Consider the following 21703-nt stretch of genomic DNA (forward strand, 5'->3'; position numbering starts at 1 on the left):
GCAACCACTTACACACAACACTTCTTGCCATGATGTGATAGTCCTCATTCAGGACTTCCAACTTCACAGTGGACATAATACAATCACACAGTTCTTCAACCAAAGATGCATATAAGCCTGTTTGTTATGATGTAATAGACCACCTTCCAAGATCTCACAAACCATTTACAACCCTTACCGTATAGAACATATTACAACCACACATTTCTTCAACCAACCATGCACATAAGCCAGTTTTCTGTGATGTGATAGACCATGTACCGAGATCGCACACACTAATTACAGCACTAACCACATAGGACATACTTCTATTGCGACTACAAAAGTCTGCAACCAAAGATGAAACAACGCCTGTTCACCACGGTGTGACGAGACCCCGTGTGAAGCCCTCGCACACCACTCTCCTCTTCTCAAACAGGACATACTACTATAACTGCACATTCCTAGAACCAACATGTAGGTCCACCAGTTTGTGTAACATGATCCGACCATGTGCAAAGACCTCACATACACCACTCCCAACTCTTGTCACACAGGACATACTACAGGCACACACTTCTATTACAAGCATACATATCTGCCAACTAACTGCAGACTTGTTTGTTTGTCATGATGTGACCAAGACCACTTGCCAAGAACTCATATACCACTCTAAACTCTTCACACATAGAACTTACTGCAGCCACACATTTCTACTAGGACCACACAGTTCTGCAACCAAACATGGTGTGTCTTGTTTTATTCCAGACTGTTAAGAGTGCTATAGTGTCACAACAGAAGCAGCTGCGTCCCATACAAATGCCTTGTTGATCAGGAACGACATACCCGCACTTTCCGGATTGACGTAAATGGAGAAAACTATTTTCAAGTGCTCTTCAAACCTACTCCATCCTCTCCTTTGGAAGGATCAGTGTTAGTAAAGCAGTGAGCCCAGTTTTCCACCCAGCATCCATCTGGATTATATCACTGATCTCACAATGCTGGAATGCAAGGAACCTATCTTGGACGCCTGTCAAATGTTGTCATTGTTATGTGGATTATTGGAAGGAAGAAGGAGGCACAACATTTTGCTTGGAGCGTGTTGGCAGCTCAGGATTTACTCTCTCCTCGTGCATGGTGAGGTCACAGAATGTGAAGATGGAGGGACTTCGCTAGTTCAGAACTAGTCGCGGCACTCCTCATCACCACTAGTCTGCTTGATAGTCTCTAGTCCACGCCATGTACAAATGTCAAATACCAATGACAGGATATGTCCCCATCTGCCTCCCCAGAGAGTAGACCGCAGCAGCAAGTCAAAGATCAGATAAGAGCGTCCATGTTGGAGCCCTGTCTCGTCCCCTGACTCTGGGGTCAATCATAGACTCACTCCGTATCCACGTCAGACCTCCTCCAGATCCTAGTGCTGCTCCTCTGATATGTTATTTAGAGAGTTAAGTCCATGTCCAGCTGTTTTTGCTCCTAAAAATATGTTTCGAGCCAAAGTGTGTTGGCCCTTATTAATGCAGCCCTTGAACATGTGTTCTGTTTTCTTTACTCTGTCTGAAGCTTGGAGATTATTCAGCGTTTTAAAATATGGGTCTGCCTGCTCAGATAACTTTCCCATGTCTGTTGAATGCAGGCGTTGCATGATCTGGAGCCAGCTAGTTACAAATGCTGTGAGGGAGGTAAATACAGAATTATCAGTTTATTAAGGAAACTTCCTGAGACCGAAGCAGAGGCTTTGTTGCAGTGTGAGTTTCTCAGGAGGGGCACGGAAGAAAGCAGGTTACTTTGCATCAAGTATAAATCACATTTGAGAACCCGTACCTCGAGTCCAGCGATGCACACCTCAACTCCTTCCCTCATGCTTCTTTGAATGTATAGCAATGGCCTGTCATTCCAAACCTTCTTTACTAAGGAGCCTTAGACCTCTATATAAGAAACTCTCCACTTAACTTCTGTAACCTTTCTCCAACTTATTCTACAGACCCTCACCCTCACTTCTGACAACAGATCATGCAATGTTTTCAAATATTGCTCATATTGTATGTCAATTTTCCTTTAAAAATGTTTTTAATGCCTTTCATTTGAAGGCTGCGATGCTCCAGTCATCTTGTAGAAAATGTGTACCTAATAAATCACAAATTAGGACACAAATGCTAAATACAGGTAAAGTGTTAAATTCACACAAACCAGTTCAAAGAGGTGAGGTCGGACTCCAGTGATGTCTGATAATAAACTTGGCAATCACTGGTGCTTAGGAAACTGCACGATCAAAGTGCGAGGCGGAATAATGTAGCCCTGAACAGGATTTGTGGACTATTCACTTTTATCTCCTATCTTTGTTTCTGTGTTTTGGTAACACGTTGCCTCCGTTGTGTGAAGCAAATGTCTACACAGTGCTTAGCACTGTTAGCGTGTCTGACTTGTGTAGTGAATGTTGTGCATGGGGTGTTATGTTTGTGTTTTGCTATGTTGGTGTGTTATTTCTTGTTGGCTGGTGCTGTAAGTGACTGTGTAATAGTTATTTACGGAACTACCCACCTCTACAGTCTATATGGCTATCTTTGCCTTGTTGAGTGTGTACATGTGCTCTTCCTAATGCGCGCTGTTTTATGCTACCATTACAACACATCCCTTACCACGACAAATAGTTACAACACACTTTTTCTTCAATGCATGGCTGTTTATAACACATGCGTTTACAATGCAAGAGAAGGTAAGCATCTACTAATAAGGTAAGGTACGTTTTTAGAATTCAGAATTGAGTATAGATAAAGAGTGGAAAGGGTTTTTTTAGGGTTCAGGGTGGGAAGAGGTAAAGGCAGGTAAGAGGTTTCTAGGCGTCTGGATTGGGTACTGGTAAAAGGTGGTAAGGAGTTTTAGGGTTCAGGGGCGGGTGGAGGAAAAGCGAGGTTTTGGACTAGGCCTTTTCTGAAGGGTCATCCCCAAACTTTTTGCCTTGGCTTTTAGGACTCTGCAACTTTACCACTGCTAACCAGTGCTAAAGTGCTTGTGTTCTCTCCTTTAAACATGATGAAATTGGCTTACACCCAATTGGCCCATTTAAGTTACTTGTAAGTTCCTAGTAAAGTAGTACTACATGTACACAGGGCCTAGAAATTGAATGCTACAAGTGGGGCTGTAGCATTGGTTGTGCCTTCCACCTAAGTTAACCTTATAAACATGTGCCAGGTCTGTCATTGCAGCCTGTGTGTGCAGTTTAAACAGCCACTTTGACCTGCCAAAATAAACCTTTTGTTAGGCCTAAACCATCCTCTTTAATACATATAAGCCCTAAACAGCCCAGAGAGCAAAGTGCTTTGTGTAATGAAAAAGTTGGACATGTGCTTTTAACTTTTACATGTCATAGTAGTGAACATCTCGTAATTTATTTTTCCAAGACTGCAATGCCTACCTCTTCCATAGGATAAAATTGGGTTAACTTATTGCATTTGGTAAGTGATAACCTGACATTCTTACCATCTCACAATTGAAAGTTAAGTGTATAAAGAATTCTAATTTAAAGTCCTCTTTACTGATAAAGTAGGATTTTAAATCAAGTCTGAAAATGCCACTTTTATAAAGTTGGCATTTTCTTGTCCTAACCATTTGGTGCCTATAGCCTGTTCGTGGGTCTCACAATAGAGGGATTACTTGTTATTTTGAAATTAGTTTATTAGTTAATAAAAACCATAAACATGAAACATACTAACGACCAAATTTTCATAAAAAGTATAAAAGCGTGATACAATCACAGACTTAAAATAAATATAAAGGTAGATTGATTATAGAAGCGATTGGGAAACAAAGCGCTTAGGCCTCACTGAGTTCAGGGCATCGTATGGTGACATAAACACTGCATGTATGTTTTTGCAATGGAGTGATTAGTTGTGCTTGGGTGGGTCATCAACTAGCAAGATGGGGTGCAGAGCTGAGCAGAGCCCCACTTACAGCTGAATAGCTGAATAGGCTGCATCCTGCAAAGGACTTGTTACCATTGCATTGTGTCATGCAGCCCGCCTGGAGCCAGGCAGGGGAGGTTGGGCTCTTCAAGGACTTCAAAGGAAATGGAATTGTCTAGAAACTTCTCTTACTTCAAAGTGGGCACTGTGTATAAATATTTGACCCTCAGACCCCACTCTTGAATACACCCCTGGACCTGTGCATATTACAGAAGAAGGAATGCTGTTCTGCTTTAGTGCCAGAAGAACTGCCACTCTGCTGCCCTGCAATCCTTTAATCATTGGTAAACTAGTTTTACAACGTCACGTGGTGACCTGTGGTTCAGGTATGACATTAGGAAGCAGGCAGATTCTGAAAGCGGGACTCTTATATGTCCAGCAACTCTCTGTACCCATCAAATATTCTCAAGCACATATTCAAGTTCAACCCGCTTGGGGCCAGGCAGAGGAGGCAAATAACTTCAAGGATTTCAAAGGAAATGGAATTGTCTAGAAACTTCTCTTACTTCAAAGTGGGCACTGTGTATAAATATTTGACCCTCAGACCCCACTCTTGAATACACCCCTGGACCTGTGCATATTACAGAAGAAGGAATGCTGTTCTGCTTTAGTGCCAGAAGAACTGCCACTCTGCTGCCCTGCAATCCTTTAATCATTGGTAAACTAGTTTTACAACGTCACGTGGTGACCTGTGGTTCAGGTATGACATTAGGAAGCAGGCAGATTCTGAAAGCGGGACTCTTATATGTCCAGCAACTCTCTGTACCCATCAATCATTCTCAAGCACATATTCAAGTTCAACCCGCTTGGGGCCAGGCAGAGGAGGCAAATAACTTCAAGGATTTCAAAGGGAATGGAATTCTCTAGAAACTTCCCCTACTTTAAATCAGTTGCGTAACGAAACTTGAGGGGGCCCACCTGCAAGGTACATGGAGGGGTCCCCTCCGCACTCAATCAGGCAGTGGCGGCTGGTGGATTTAGAAAGTGGTGCGGCGTAAACAACGTTTTTGATTTTGACTAAGCAAGACCGCAAAGAGAATGAGATAAATTGCTAGACCATATATAGGGTGGGCATTACAACAGACCTCCCTTTAAGTTCACTAATCTCATTGACGTCTGATGGGGAGGTGAATGTTGAAGGCAATGTTGCCTAGTGGGTATAGCTGCTATTTATGCAACACTAGGAAGCAATTTTGAATTCAGAAAATCTCCTTGTGCCAAAAAATTGAGCATGGCCTGTGTCTTTGGTGAAGCTCACTTATGTCCTTCAGCAAGGTTCGCTCTCTGTCAAACTGTTTTTGCATTGATCTTTTATGTATTGGTCTTTAATCAGTAAAATGGCCACTGAAAGGGGTGTGATAGATTGGTGTACTGAAATGTGTTAGTCACAAGTGACAAGATGGTCTATGTTGTGTGGGCTAGTGGTATGCTGAAGTGCCTTAAGAGTGACCTGGTGGTGTATGGTGAGATGTATTAAGTGATGCTGTTGACCATGTCTCTGCAGTGTTGAGTCATGTGCCTAAGTGTGAAGGCAGGTGGTGTTCTAGATGAGGAGTTTGTATGATATGCTGTGACCTGGGCTGTATGCCATGGAATATTGTGGTAGTGTAAGAAGAGAAGGCAAAGTAGGGACCAGGGATGAAGTAGCCAGTGAGTTTTATTTGGAGACTGAGTTTTAGTGGTGGCGTGTTGTTGACTAAGTGATGGTCTGGAATAGGTGTGGACTGTGAGCAGGAGAGGGAGAAGCAGGAGGGAGAGCACGAGAAAGAGAGGAATCCACAGTAGAGTGTATATTAGCCAAATGCAGAGGTATCGTATGGTTATGTGAGGTGAGATTATAGGAAATGGTATAGTGTTAGGTGTATTGCTGTGTGGGAAGTTGTGATGTCGACTTCTGATGTGGGTGATGGCCAGGAGCCATGTATAGTAGTTGGTGGTAGGGGAATTGGGGAGTGTGGGGGAGGGAGACAGGGGGACAAGAGGTTTACAACTGGAGGGAAAGTTGAAAAGAGTGAAGAGAAGAGCGGAAGGGGGACCTTGTAGTTAAATGTGAGAGGGGGTGAGAGGAGCAGCATGAGGAAGTGAAGTAATGGATAGGGTGATAAGAGGGTGGTGTAATATTGAGGGTTTCAGATGATGGGCGGGAGCTGTCTGTGCTGCTGGGACATATCCACATTCTCAAGAATATTAGAATGGTGGACCAATTATTTTCAGGTATGCGAGGAATTTAGGTGTGTGGAACTAGATGTGCTGTCAGGCTGTGTGTTAAAGAGATGGGAATTGCATTAGGAGTAAATTTAGGGAGAAGCGGAAAGATGAGCAAAATTCTAGAAAACAAGAAAAAGAAGATAAGGGTGAACAAATTAGGAGAGGAAAAATAGACAGACAACATGAAAAAGGAAGGGGAGAGGAGAAAGACGTAGAGAAAAGTGGACCGCAGAATGAAAGAGGTGGGAGAAAAATGGATGGAATGAAAAGAGGAGGATCATGAACAGAAAGTGAAGAAAGAGGAGAGCAAAAAAAAGCAGAGGCGAGGAAAAGGGAGAGAGTTAATAGTGGAGATAATGTGAAAAGTGGTAATGGAAATGGGTAAGACCGCAATAAGGAGATGAGAATAAACAATGTGAGAATAAAATAATATAGGGGGAATACAGAAGGGAAGAAAGTAATGAGCAAAGCAGATGGGGAAGAGAACATGCAAAAACAAGGAAAGGGTGTGAAAACATGAGGGGAGAGAAAGAAAGAGGAAAAGATGAGGAGAGGAGAGAAAAAGTAAAAGAGGGAACTAGAGATGGGATGAGTTATGGGAATGTGAGAGGTAAGAGGACAAGAAATGAAGAGAAGAAGAAAGAAAAAAGTAAAGAGGAGATTGAAAGCAAGAAAGTGAAAAGAAAGAAAAGCACAAGAAAGAGAGAAAGGGAGGACAATGGCACAACAAGGAACATGAAAGAGGAGAGAATGGAATAAGGGCAAACCAACATAAAGCGGAGAAAAGGAGTGAGAGGAGAGGGAGAAACAAAGGGAAGGAAGAAGCTGATCGCAAGACTAGCCTCTCCATCTGCTTTTCAGCTATTTTAACACATATTTTGTGCTCCATGAACGTAATTCCCTCCAGATGCCCCCCCCACAGACACACATCAATACATTTTAATGTACATTTATGACACAGAATAAGTAACTACACTCCTTCGCAGTATCTATTTTCTCATTGTGGATCTGCTGGTTTTGTCAGCCTTCCTGCCTGGGCCAATTTCTAGTTCACACTTCACTGGGTTGTAATGCCCTATATTATCCTAACATATATACACAAACAATTCTGTGATAACGTTCTATTTTTAATAACCATGTGCAGCACCTATGTCAACGATTGTTAAACTCAAAGGCCGTTCCCATCAGACACCTGAAAATAAAGTTGAGGCTGCAAATGCTGCAAATGAAGTTTTTATGTTGAGGTGGATTGCTACGTCACCTAGCATTACATTTCAATGAGGCCCCCGAATCCGCTCAGGACTGCCGCCAGATTTAATTGTTCCAAATGCTGCTTTTTAATGTGGAGCTGTGCCATAGATCAGAAAATAACAAATATTGCGAAACTGCAATTTTACACATGAGAAATGTAACGGTATCACGGTGTTATATCTATCTGTCTGTAGCATTCCATATAAACCGGATATGTATGACCTTATCATTGGTAATGACTGTCCTCCGTGGTGCAAGCATTGTCAGAATATTATTTTTTTGAGGGTGTGGGGGGGAGGTTTGAAATGTTCTTTGTAGCTTCCTGAGAAGTTATTATTTGGACCTAGAGTACACTGCCAGGGTGAAGGGACGAGGGGAAGCGACGCAGGTAGCATTGCCACGAAGGACATTTTTTAAACGTATGCTGATACAATTTTGTACAATCTCACGCATACACACATTCAAATACACATCTACTGGTGCAGACATGTAGACACACACTAACAATATGAACATCCTCTCAGACATACACATAAGGTGAAACTTACCTGAGACATGCACTTCACGAATCACCATTCCCAACTGCCCAGATTCAGTAAAGTGCGCCAGAGCGAGGCTCACACCCTTGTGCCCAATCAGAAGCTCAGATAGGACGGAAGGCTGTCCTTTTCCATTATCTTGGCTTCTGATGGGTCATAAGGGCGCGTGAGGAACAGGCCCCAATTCACCATTTTCTGACATGCTGTACTGCCTGAAGCTAGTACAGCATGTCGCCGGATATGTATTGCATCTGTGAAAGGATGGGCTGGAACAGCCCACTCGTGACACATGTGCAATACTGGGCCGGGGAGCCCTCTTCTGGTGAAGGGTGATATTACAGCTTTTATATGCAAACTAACGATCAGTAAGATCGTTTCTTTCATGTAAAAGCTGTAATATCATAACAATTAGGTGCGGAGTAAGGCATGATGGTTATGGGGCGCTGCACTTTTGTCCCATTAAAGGAGGGCTGTGCTGAGGGGGCCCCCTGGAGCTTGGGGGCCCCCCGCACTGCGGGGGCCTGTGTTACGCCCCTGCTTTAAATTGGGCACCAGGTATACATTTTGGACCCTCAGACCCAACTCTTGAGTACACTCCTGGACCTGTGCATACTACAGAAGAAGGACTGCTGTGTTGCTTTGCTGTCAGGACTGCCACTCTGCTTTCCTGTAGTCCTTTAATCATTGGTAAACTAGGGCCTTATTTACAAGATTTTGCTGCAGGGCACTACCGCAGGCCTTTCTGCTGTGCTGCCCTATGACAAAAGAAAAGGACAGGAATGCACCGTATCTATAAGTTATGGCACATTCCTGTCCTTTTCCCCTGCGCTTGAGCACATTTGGGCTGCCGTGCGCCAATGTAGGCACCTTTACACCATGGTGTAAGGGTGTCTGTGAGCAGCGGTCCTCACGTCCGCCATATTAGTATGGCCAAACATATCCCTTTTCCCGACCGCCGCGGTGCGACGCACACCGCCATCAAAGTGCGCCTGCCACCGCGGCGGTGGGAGCCAATAGAGACTCTCCGCCGTGCGGAATGACGTCCGCCCTGCTCCACAAATTAGGATGCCCCAAACAAGCAGACGCACCGCAGCGAAGATACCGCCCAACCAGAGACGGCGGAAGCTCGACAGCGGAGCGCGAAACCAGAGTCCAGGTCCACACCACCCTCTACACGTTTTTCCGGTGCCGTACCTGCTACATTACCAGCAACTAATGAACCACTGTGGACGCTGCCGCAGGTACGCAATCACACAAACACAACACACAACACATGGGCTGATACAGGGTCCAATTCCACATCAGACACCCTGGTGGGGACAGGGACACATCCAGAAGGGCACCCACACATCACCCACCTGCCACCAAGTCACCCCTCTGCATCCTTGACACACAGCTACCGCCTCCATGCAGCAATGTCCCGGTCACGTCACCGCAGCGGTGAACTCAAGGAAATACATGCGCACAGTGCAGAAGCAGGGCCAGTGCCAGGCATGGGCAGGGCACAAAGACCACAGGGCCACACCCCCTCCCACCACACACTAGCACACCTCATTAAGGCACATGCCATGTGCCCCTCCTGTACACCCCATGCACAACAACAAGCCAGGTGAATACACACCCTGCACCACACAACAAACAACCAGGGAGACAGACACTGCAGGAGTGGCTGCACAGGAACACACAACACGCAGCACAGTAGCACAGGGCCAGGGAAACACACACACCACCACAACACCACACTCAGGGAAACAAAAATTAGGACAAGCACCAAATGAACACATACAAGGAACAAACATCCAAATGGACACACAGCCTGCATAGTCACACATACATACCACAGACTGGCACAGACACATACGCACCCCACATGCCAACAGCAATGGAGCACAACAAATAGGAAAATCAAAGTCATTTGGGGCACCGTATAGCCTTGGGTACTGTGTGAGCACCTCGTCCACCAGGACCTCCAGCTCCTCACTCGTGAAGGGACTGTCACGGATCTTCTCTGTACTTGCCATCACTGTGGACATGAGACAACAGCGGCAGAATTGGTTGGTGAGGGGTCTCAGGCAGCAGTCCCTGGAGGAAGCAGCAGGTGAGGGGTCTCAGGCAGCTGTCCCTGGCGGCAGCAGCAGGTAAGGGTTCTCAGGCAGCAGTTCCTGGAGGCAGCAGCAGGTGAGGGCTCTCAGGCAGCAGTCTCTGGACAGCAGCAGGTAAGGGGTCTCAGGCAGCAGTCCCTGGAGGCAGCAGCAGGTGAGGGGCCTTAGGCAGCAGTCCCTGGAGGCAGCAGCAGGTGAGGGGTCTCAGGCAGCAGCAGGTGAAGGGTCTCAGGCAGCAGTCCCTGGAGGCAGCAGCAGGTGAGGGGCCTCTGGCAGCAGGCTCTGGGAGCAGTGGAATTGTGAGGCTCACTCCCACACATAGATAGCCCCCTGGGGTCGTTTCAAAGGTGCCAAGCTGCAGCAATTGGTGGTCCAGGTCTGCCTCTTTCAAATGCATCCAATGACCGCCTCCGCAGTGGAGGAGTATGCCTACCACGACCTTCAAAATTGCATCATGCCACTGCAATCAAGGTTCCCATTGTCTCTAGGGCAAGCTCCATCGCGGTGACACCCCGCAGGGGCCTGGTGTGCTCTAGCGCGATGGTGCATCTTTCAAATGCATCCAATGACCGCCTCCGCGGTGGCGGAGCACGCCTACCGCGATCTTCAACATTGCATCATGCCACCGCAATCAAGGTTCCCATTGGCTCTAGGGCAAGCTCCATGGTGGTGACACATTGTAGGGGCCCGGTGTGTGCTAGCACGATGGTGCATCTTTCAAATGCATCCAATGACCACCTCCGCGGTGGCGGAACACGCCTACTGCAATCTTCTACATTGCATCATGCCACCACAATCAAGGTTCCCATTGGCTCTAGGGCAAGCTCCATGCCCGTGACAGACCCCAGGGGCCCGGAGTGCGCTACAACAATTTTGGCGGTGGAGCATGCCAACCGCCATTTCCCCATGTCTCCATGCCTATCACTACTGCACATGTGTTAATAGGGATGTAGGTGACACACCGCTGGGGCCAGGTGGTAGCTACCGCAATTCAGGCGGCAGAGCAGGCCAACCGCCATTTCCCCTGCCATGTCTCCATGCCTATCACTACTGCACTTGTGTGAATGGGGGGTGCTGGTGACACACCGCCAGGGCCAGGCAGTAGCTACGGCGATTTTTGACGGCAGAGCATGCCAACCGCCATTTCCGCATGTCTCCATGCCTATCACTACTGCACATGTGTGAATGGGCGGGTGCTGGTGACACACGTCTGGGGCCATGTGGTAGCTACCGTGACATGGGTGCCATACATTGACACGAGGCACCGCGATTCAGGTGGTGGAGCATCCCAACCGCCATTTCCCCATGTCTCCATGCCTATCACTACCGCACTTGTGTGAAAGGGGGTTGCTGGTGACACAGCGCCGGGGCCAAGCGGTAGCTACCGCGATTCATGCGGCGGAGCATGCCAACCGCCATTTCCCATGTCTCCATGCCTATCACTACCGCACTTGTGTGAATGGGGGTGCTGGTGACACACCGACGGGGCCAGGAGGTAGCTACCGCGATATGGGTGCCTTACAATGGCAATGGCCATCTGGCAAACATCAACAGTGCAGTGCCCACATGGTCAATGGCACATCAGTGTGCACACGATGCCAATGTTCTATTTACTCCACTGGTGACTACACATGCCATGTTTGTGTATGTGAGTTTGTAGATTGGCCTGTACTGCCTCAAATGTCACTTATGGATTTGATGGTCAGGTAGGCAGGACAGTGTTGTCCTGGACTCTACAATGTGTACACGTGTCAATGTGTTGAGGTGTAGTGACAATCACAGCAATGAATGATGATCTTTTTTGCATGGCCTTTTATGTCTGCTCATGCACACAATCATCATTTCTTTGCCGACTCTGGTCATATGTTGTGGATGTGTGCCAGATTGAAATGACGCATGAAGGTGTGACAGGTACAGCAGCTAGGTATGAGACAGTGGGGTTGATTTGTTACACATATTCTGGATGCCACACTCCCAGGCGTGCCCATATCCCTATGTTCATTCACATTGACCAAGGTGGTGTTTGAGGTACTTGTTTTGTGTAAGTTGACAGGTGTGCCCTTTGTGTAGCTGAAGGTGTCCCTACATGTAAGCTGGTCTGTAACTCACTTTTGATGGCAGTCATTGTTGTCGTTGTGTCATCCAGAACGTGACATGCTGTGCCCATCTCATGATGCATTGCATTGACATGTGTCCACTTTCATCTCAACTAGGAGGAGACCAAATCTGATTCGTCACTTGACGGTGCTGGAGGACATGGAGGATGTGGCGATCATCCGGAAATGCCGTCTGGCTAGAGCCACCCTAAAGACCCTTTGTGATCTGTTGGAGCCCCACCTGCAGCCTCGCCGGACATATCCAACAGCTTTCACCGCTACTTATATGGTGATGGCGGCCCTGCATTTTTTTGCCACATGATCGTTCCAAGAGGCAGTGGCCAGCGCTGGTGGGATGTCACTGTAGGAGAGTAGGATCTGCTTCGCATGGGTACCCCCACTTTTTGCTGGTGTTTTCCGACTTTAGTCTGGCTGTGGCCCTGCTAATCAGGACCACAGCCTAGCTGCTTCCTCTCTAAAATGGTTTCCATGTACATTAGGTACATATCTAATTGGATTTTGGAGTGCCTTATAAGCCCCTAGTATATGGTATACTATGTACCTAGGGCATAGGTACCTCAGAGGCCTACCAGGGGCTGCAGCATGTATTATGCCACCCTGGGGAAGAACTCCAAAATGACACCACAGGTCTGCTACTGCAACCTGGGTAAGGGTGTGCTTGCACCCCTTACTGTGATATAGGCTACCTATATCACTACCTTATACAGACACATATAAACCTATAAGCCACTCCTATGGCAGGCCTGACAATCCTGAAGGCAGAGTGCTTGGTTTTATGTGAGAGGGTGCCCAAGCTTGAGCTGAGCCCCTCTGCAGCATTCGGAAATACTTCCTTATGGCTGTTCTGAACAGCCATACCATATACTCTTAAGTGCATTACAACCTCGTGGTAAATGCTAACTTTGGAAATGGCTGCATCAAAACATGTCATGTTTGGTGTCAAACATCTTGGAATACTACCCCCACTCCCCCGCCAGTCCTGGCGACAGGGGTAGCATTCCACCCTTCTAGAGGGAGAGACATGTTCACACTGGCTAAACCCGGTAGGACTTTCCTGAGCCCTGGCATCACAAAATGGATGTCTCTGCCACAGAAAAGGGTCTGGCCTCCTGCTGCTGACCGAAACTCCGGCAGGGGAGGCCTGGACAATAGGTTTATTGTTGAGGGGAGGTGTAACCACCTTCCCAGACAGGCTGATGTGTATTGGGGCTGGGCGGGAGCACTCTCCGGTGCTTTGAAGTCTTGCACTGGGGGCACACTTGGTGTCCCTGTGCATAGCCCAGTTCAAACCGGTTGCAGGGGCACTCAGTCCCTGCTCTGGCACGAAACTGGACAAAGGGGAAGGGGTATAACCACCCCCACCCCAGGCCCACCCATAGGTGGGGCCTTAGAGTTAGTCCATCCCCTAACCTTAGTATGAGGATAGGAATCCAGTCCCTAGGACTTTAGATTACCCTGGATGAAACTCTGAAACATATATCCTGGACCTTTGACTTTCTATCTCGACTAGAAGATGGAAGAAATCTCCCTTGGGGTCAAGGAGTGGCTCCCCTGCTTGGCTGGCACCAAAGAAGCAACTGACTGGTCTGCATTGCTGAAGCTCCCGCCGGATGCCGAAGTCTCTGCATCACCAGAGGTGGATTTCCAGCTTCCCCGAGGATACTCTGAGTCCACAGCAAAGCTGAGGCCCATGGTTATCGTGGGTAACTTGGAACCGTGACCCCTGGACACCTTGAACTTTTGCAGCAGCAACACTTTCCTGGTCATCCTCGAAGTTGTGCTTTGGGCTCCGAGTAGCCCCAGACTTGAGCACATCCTGCACTGAAGATTGCTGGCCTCCACTCCACGAGTGACCCGTGGGCTAGCTCCAAGTGCGACCGCTCAAGGCTCCTTTGCGATCACTAGCACATTGGCTAGCAGGGCCCCACGAAAACAACTCCACTTCTACTTGTGCTTTTCTGGTTGCTCCAAACTTGCTCTTGCTTACCCTTGCTGAGTGAGTCCATCAAACCTTGCAGGTCTGCACCGCAGTCCTTTCTTTGATTTCCTGAGACTTGCTGTTACCAAGGCTTGTTGGGTCCTTTCTAGTCGCCGACACCGCAGCACTCGACAAACTTCATGGGACAGCTCGAATCCGCCTCATGGACTTTGTAGACACCTCCTGGACCTCGTGGCTGAAGAGTCAAGACACCTGTCAACTCACCTGAAGCACCCGACATCTGTGGGCATTGGTCCATCCTGCCCTAGGTCACTGGCAAGTGACCCAGACTCTGTCCCCTCAGCTTTCAGGGTCCTTACATCCTAGATCCAGGCTTGGATCTCTCCGGACACTTCTCCTCTTCTCGGCAGCAGCAGTTCTTTGCAGGCTTCCATTGGAATCGACGACGCAACCCGACACCAAAAGACACCTATGCACCCGGCTTCCCTGGGTGAGGTAACTCAAGTACTCCTGTACTCTCGAGGGTGCTAGCCCTAGAACTGTCTAAGTCCAAAAGGGTTTGGTCCTAGTTCGATTTGAAGTCTCCCTAATCTTTAAAATTCCAACCACGACATTCCCCATAGAAAGTAACACTGCATACGGCTCCCGTGGGTCCCCGACGTCCCTACCTTGGGTGGATCCTTGGGGTCCCAGCGATTCTAGAGGTAGTAGGCACACTGCCTATTTCAGTCGTGGTTCTTATACCACTTTTTTAGTATATAGTTTGGTACACCCCTAGGGCCCAAACGTGTATTTGTGCTTTTACTGATGCTTAAACACTTGTAACTAAAGTACTTCGAACTCCAGTCTCATAAAGAGACTAAAGGGGTGTGATTTATCTTACATACATATATTTTGAATATATACCTGGTGTGGTTGTCTTTTCATTTGATCATTCAAGAGATTATAGACTGGTAAAACAACCTGCTTTACATTCCTTCAAGACTTATCCTGAAGGCTGCTCTCCATAGCTACCACTAGGATAGCTTTTATAAGGTTGTCTTTAACTTATCACCATAAGGGGTTGTTTGGACTGATACAAGGTGCCCACTAGAACTAGTGGACAGCATATATCAGGTCACCTTCTCACAGTCACACACGATGTTCAGCATGGTGCTGTGTGATGTACTGCCCGCCATGATGATATACGAGGACAAATACATCCATTTCCCCAGGGATGCTGAATTGCCAGCTGTGAAGAGAGACTTCTATCCCCTTGGACACATCCCCAATGTTGTTGGTGCCATTGATTGCACCCATGTAGGGGTTGTGCCACCACAGGCAAATGAGCAAATTTACAGGAATCGCAAACATTACCACTCCATAAATGTGCAAGTGGTGTGCCTGGCAGATATGATCATCTCCCACGTGTGTGCCAAATTCCCAGGCTCGGCCCCTGACTCCTACATTCTGCGGAAGAGCATTGTGCCCCAGCTGATGGCTAATCTGCTTCCGGTGCGTGCATGGATTGTGGGTTAGTATGCCTAGTCATGTGGCGTGCTGGGTGTGTGACCTGCTGCCCTCTGCCTCAGCGACATTGCAATGTCTATTTGTGTTTGTAATACCTGGGTGACTCTGCATATCCCAACCGTCCCTGGTTGCTGAGCCCACTGCGGAATCCCAGGACCCCGGCTGAAGTCCGCTACAATGAGGCACATGGGAGGACGCAACGTGTGTTGGAGCGTACTTTTGGTCTGCTCAAGCCACGTTCTTGCTGCCTGGACAAGACCGGAGGTGCACTGGCATACTTGCCTGGAAATGTGTGTCAGATTGTAGTGGCATGCTGCATGCTCCACAACCTAGCCATTCACAGGGAGATTCCCTGCTCCTGGATGATGGTGAGGACCCAAGGCCCCCGCCTGCAAACCAACCCATGTCCAGTGATGAGGACAGTGGAGAGGAGGAAGGTGTTGACCTGCGTGAACAGCTCATCACCGGCTACTTCAATCGAAGGTGGGTGACCATGTACAACATACTTCTTCAGGACAACAGCAACATCAGCAGACAATGGGTATGTGAGAATTGTAACAGCAGCCAGTTGTAGACTCAGGAGTGGTTGGCAATGTTTCTGGGACAGGTCTTTTGGGAACATCTAAAGGACGTGTATGTTGACGGTTGTTGTCCATTGTGACGTGTTCATGTTGTGTTATCTTGATGGTAGGTGTTGTGAGATGTCTGTGATGCTACACCCAGACCAGTGAATGGTGTTCTGTTGTGTTTCCCTAGGTGCCTTCAACTTCTCCTTGCCTACATACAGCCCATACTCCTGGTACATTGTGATCATGTTGAAGACTGTACATCCTGCAATAAAGACGGAGCAGACACAACAACATGTGTGTAAGGATATTTTATTTGCAATGGTGACATGTGAGTGGGGTGTACATTTCCATTGAGGTGGTGGTGGAGCAGTGAGTTGACTTATGGTAAATTAGATAATCAAGTAGTCACCACATTAATGTGGTGACCCAGTCCAACAGACAGATGCCATTCACAAGGCAGTGTGGGGAAAGACAGTCCAAAAAGTCAATGCAGTGGTGAAGAGGGTTGCCATCAGGGCTGGCTCCGTGACTGGCGTTTGGCAGGTGCTTTGCCTCCAGATATTCCCAGGGTCTTCTTAGGACAGCCCCTTTGTCGTTTGGCAGGGGGGGGGCCCTGCTGGAGGGCCAGTGGTGTCTGAGGACTCACCCCTCTCTGTGGGCGCAGGGGAGGATGGTGAACTGTCATCCTGCGTCCCACCAGAGGGAGGTGGAGGTGTTGGATGTGGCACAGGCCTGTCCCTCAGTACCTCCACTTGCTGGCCCAAGAGGTCCACAATTTGTCCCATGAGGGTGTCGATGGACCTCATCAGCAGGATGAGCTCATGCAACAGTTCGTCCGACCGACCCGTTCGTCCCTGGGCCTGTTCATATACGCCAAGGACTCTGGTGATGTGTTCCAGGGATTGGGTCCCAGCCTCCTGGTGTCTGTGGGTGACCCTGCCCCTCCCACCTGCCCTGCTGCCACGGAACTGTTGCCTCACCACTGTGGGCACCCGCATTCTCTCCCTGCCCTCCTCTGTCGGTGGTGTGGGGTGGTCATCCTCTGGGACAGGGAGGGTGTTGCAGGCAGCACTGGTGGTGGTGGCCGCACACGCCGTAAAAGCAGGGGTCTGCAGTGCAGTTGTTATTGCCGCAGATGTCGTGGGGGGGACGATGGGGTGCTGATGCTCCCTGGCACACCGTATGGGCTGGCTTCGAGCTCATCGTCCAGAGAATCCTGGGAGTCAACATCCGAGAGTCCATGTACCGGGGGGGGAGGAGACTGGCTCTGTAGGTGTGGGACGGGGGATGGTGGGAGTGGTGGTACAGGCCTCCCACCCACAAACACACTCCCAGGGAAGATGGCTACCTACCTGCAAGTTTGTGTGGTGTACCGCAATGGATTCCAACTGCTTCTGGGTGGGGTGGAGGGAGGGCTCCATCCTGCTCAGGTGTGGAACAGGGGGCATAGTGGGAGTAGTGGTACAGGCCTCCCACCCACAAAAACACCCCCAGGGAAGATGGCTACCGACCTGTAAGTTTGTTTGGTGTACTGCAATGGATTCCAACTGCTTCTGGGTGGGGTGAATGGAGGGCTCCATCCTGCTCAGGTGTGGGACAGGGGGCATGGTGAGAGTGGTGGTACAGGCCTCCCACCACACCCTCCCAGGGAAGATGGCTACCTACCTGTAAGTTTGATGAGGGTAATGTAATGGCTGACACATGCTTCTGGGTGGGGTGGGGTGAGGGCTCCATCTTGCTGATGCTGTGGGACAAGGAGGCCTGGTGGGAGTTGTAGTGCTGTCTGCCTGTACACATGACCCCATGGTAATGTTGGGAGCTACATTTGGGGTGAATGGGAGAGAGTGAATGTTGGATCTGTGAAACATGTTTTTGTGAGTGTGTGGTGCAGATGAATGGAATTTGTCCTGGAGGGTGTAGCTTCGTAGTTGTGCAAGACAGTACATAGAAGTGTGGTGGTAGTCATTTTTTTGTACTTACCAGCCTCCACTCCCCCTGCTACTCCTGTGAGACTCTCGGAATGCAGCATGACAAGCACCTTCTCCTCTCACAGTGTGAATGGTTTTGGTGGAATGGAAGGACCACCGCCAGTCCTCTGAGCCACCTCACGGTTCTTGCTTCTCCTCTCTTTGACAACCCCCTTCAGATCATGCCACCGCTTCATGATCTCCTTTTTAGGTCTCGCCTGGCGTAAGACTGCGCAGACATGCGCAGTCTCGCTGGCGAGATTTAATGTTTTGAGGAGATTTCTCTAGTGGGCTTTAAGCCCCGCCCCTCTTTTCCATTGGCTGGCGTCACCGTTTATGCTAAACGGTGGCCAGCCATTGGAAAAGAGCATCTAGTGACGTACACTTTTCTCTTTTAGAGCCGTCCCAGTTGGACTGGCTTGGTTCCTTTACGTCTGTGGTAAAAGGTTTTCTTATCTTTACGGGGCCATGTGTTTCAAACATATGGCCCCATAAAGACAAGAAAGCTTTTGCCCAGGACGAAAGTGAAAGCGGACCGTGCTTGTTTTTTTTTGCGATTGCTAGTTTCTTCCCCCTCCTCTGAAGTGCGCGTCTGTCCATGAGCCGCTGCTCCGTGCGTTGGCTGAGGGCTGGGGACAGAGAACTGTGGCGGTACTGTATACAGTAAGTGCACGGGAATTACACACATTCACGCACCTCCTCCGTACACACGCTGGTCCCCCTGCCCGTGATTGCTAAGGGCTGCAGACACCCCTTTTCCCTCCGAGGCAGCTCCTCCCCACACCGATCCGGGCCCTGAGGGGACACTGAAAGGCCCCGTTCACGAGGGCCCTGCTCCTGCTGCCAAAGGAGAGATGCGCCCGCTTCCCACCCTGCACAGACTATTTTTTTAGTGACCGCGTTATGGATCCTAGCCAGTCAGCCGGCCCCCCAGAGGCTCTCCCAGCCCCTCTGTTGATGCTCGCCATGCTGCACAGCTCAGCGGAGGCGTGGTGGCACCAGGACTGTGACTGGCCGCCCAGGGAGTATGGGGCCCGGTGGAGAGATCCGACCTCCCTCTGTGTGAGGCACTCTGGAACCGGAGAGCGCCGATCCAGGTCTGCGAGGAGCTGGGGACACCAAGATACATGCGGCGGCTGAAGGACTGGGCACAAGGTGAGTCCCGCCTACACCAGCGGCTGCAGCCCATGCCGATTTCCCCGGCCAGTGCCCTGCCTCAAAGCCACGCATTCCAACCAACATCAGCTTGGAAGCATCAGAACTCAGACCGGCTTCTTCAATACCACGGATGCCACTTCAAGATCACCCACATGGCTGACGACAGTTTTTAATATCACCCTAACCGCGTTGCTCTACGCTTGCACCCAAGCAGAAACGGACCTGCGGAAACAATTACCTACTGGCTCCGGTAGAATTAAGTAAGCCTCTTAATTTTATTCCCCGTAAGTTCGTATGTGAAGTGGGTTGACGTTATTTGTGCTTATTTCGGTTCGAGAGCATGCACTCAGTTTAGAACAATATAAATGAATACTTGTTGCATTTTGGCGCTGCCATGTTTCACCTCTCAAGTGGTCAGCAGATCGCCTTCGAGTACAAACTGCATGAGCCCTTGCGGACACTTCCTGATTCTTTGGGTTCTGCACTTTCTGCTATGTCTTGTGTTTGTGTGTGGGGTTCTTTATGCTAATTAGCATAAAGAGTGATCCACGCTCTTGTGAACCTAAGAGCCTCGAATTCTACTTTAATCAGCGTAGCAAGCACACCAACCCACTGATTTATGTTAGGCCATTCATTTAAATTAACCCCCTCGCGCCACGCTTATTTTTGCGTCTTTGTCAGGCTTCGTACGTTTTAGCCCCACATGGAGCGACTGCTGTTCCCGGATATGGCATTGATGTTTCTGCACAATCTGTGCTTGAAACAATGAGCCTGTTCTCTTGGGTGGAATCCTCACGGGGATTAAGGGGGAGGGGGCTCTCCAGGAGGTGTTATGGCCAGCATCCCTCCTGGACTCACGCGGTCTCTCGGGGCATTGGGGGGGGGGGAGAAGGAATGCGTGTGACTGTGTGTAGGACAGGAGGTGGGGGTGCAGCAGAGCCGGGGGTTATGTTCAGTAGCTGTAATATTCTTTAATTCAAAGATACGTCTTGTCCATTGTGGAAGGATGATAGGCAGAGTCGTCATCATCATAATCTTAAAGTGCCTAATTAGCATAAAGCGTGATCCAAGCTCTTGTGAACCTAAGAGCCTCCGATTCTACTTTAATCAGTGTAGCAAGCGCACCAACCCACTGACTTATGTTAGGCCGTTCATTTAAATGAACCCCCTTAATGCTTGTTTTAATAGTGCTGAGTGATACTAGTGCTGCCCCTCGGCGCTAAAATACAGCCCTCCATCCTATATACATGATTATTGCGTTTGTGCAGTGCAGCATGCTGCCGACTCACAAAACACAAACCAGGTGGTGCTGCCCGGCCGGGATTGCCCCACAGTGACCCAGTGAGGGGGATTAATAAATCGGTGGCCACATGCTATGTGTGGCAGGGTGACTGAGGTGTGGCATCACTGAGCCACAGAGCTCTCTCTGCCTGTCTGCTATGTCCAGAACGCCTTGGAGTGAGGAGTGCAGGCCTCTGTGTGATAAGGGCGCGAGGCCTGCAGGGGTGTCGGCTCCTGTGTGTGAGATGAGTGCGTGCGGCCTGCAGTGGTGTCTGTCCTTGTGTGTGTGGCTCTGTATGTGTGATGAGTGTGTGCGGCCTGCAGCGGTGTCTGCCCCTGTGTGGGTGATGGGTGTGTGCTCCTGCAGCAGTGTCTGCCCCTGTATATGTGTGTCTTTGTGTGTGTGTGTGGCCTGTAGTGGTGACTGGGTGTGTCTGCTTGTGTATGTTAGTGTTTGTGTATATAATGAGTGTGTGTGGGTCCTGCATTGGGGTATGTGTGTTTGTGCGTGCGTTTATGCATGTGTGTGTGAGACAGTCCAACCGGTTGTTTACTGTGACTATGCATGGTTGTTTATATCTGCGCGCGTGTAGTAACTGGCGTGTGTTCCTGTGTGCGCAGTTGTTTGTGTGGTTGCTTATGTGTGCACTGGTCGTAAGTTGTGTGTTTGTTTTTCAGGGATGTTTGTAAGCATGTGTGTGGTGGTGAGTGTGTGTTTATATGCAGGTAGTGTGTGCGTTCGAACCCGCGTCTCATTTTTGTCACGTGGACACAGTTTGTCAGTGGCTGGCGTCTCTGGTATGCTGGCTTCAGAAAACAACTTTCTGTACCAAAGAGCGGTGCAAACCAAAAATACCAAATTTAAAAAAGTGTGGCACGGGTGAGTGACTGGTGTTGCACAAACAACTTCATGAAACACAATCCTTAACTTTACACAGGGCCGCAGCAGCATTCACTAACCACAGAGAGCACACAACAGCCTTAATGTGCGGTTTTAAAATATATACACATGGGTGTGCAATATATACACATGGGTGTGCGAAAAAAAGCATTAAACAATGCTGGTTTAAGGGAACACACACACACAAGTGTACAAACGCAGCGGAGGAGAGAGCATGA

The sequence above is a fragment of the Triturus cristatus genome, chromosome 8 (genome assembly GCF_964204655.1).
Source record: "Triturus cristatus chromosome 8, aTriCri1.1, whole genome shotgun sequence".
In the NCBI taxonomy this organism is placed as follows: domain Eukaryota; kingdom Metazoa; phylum Chordata; class Amphibia; order Caudata; family Salamandridae; genus Triturus; species Triturus cristatus.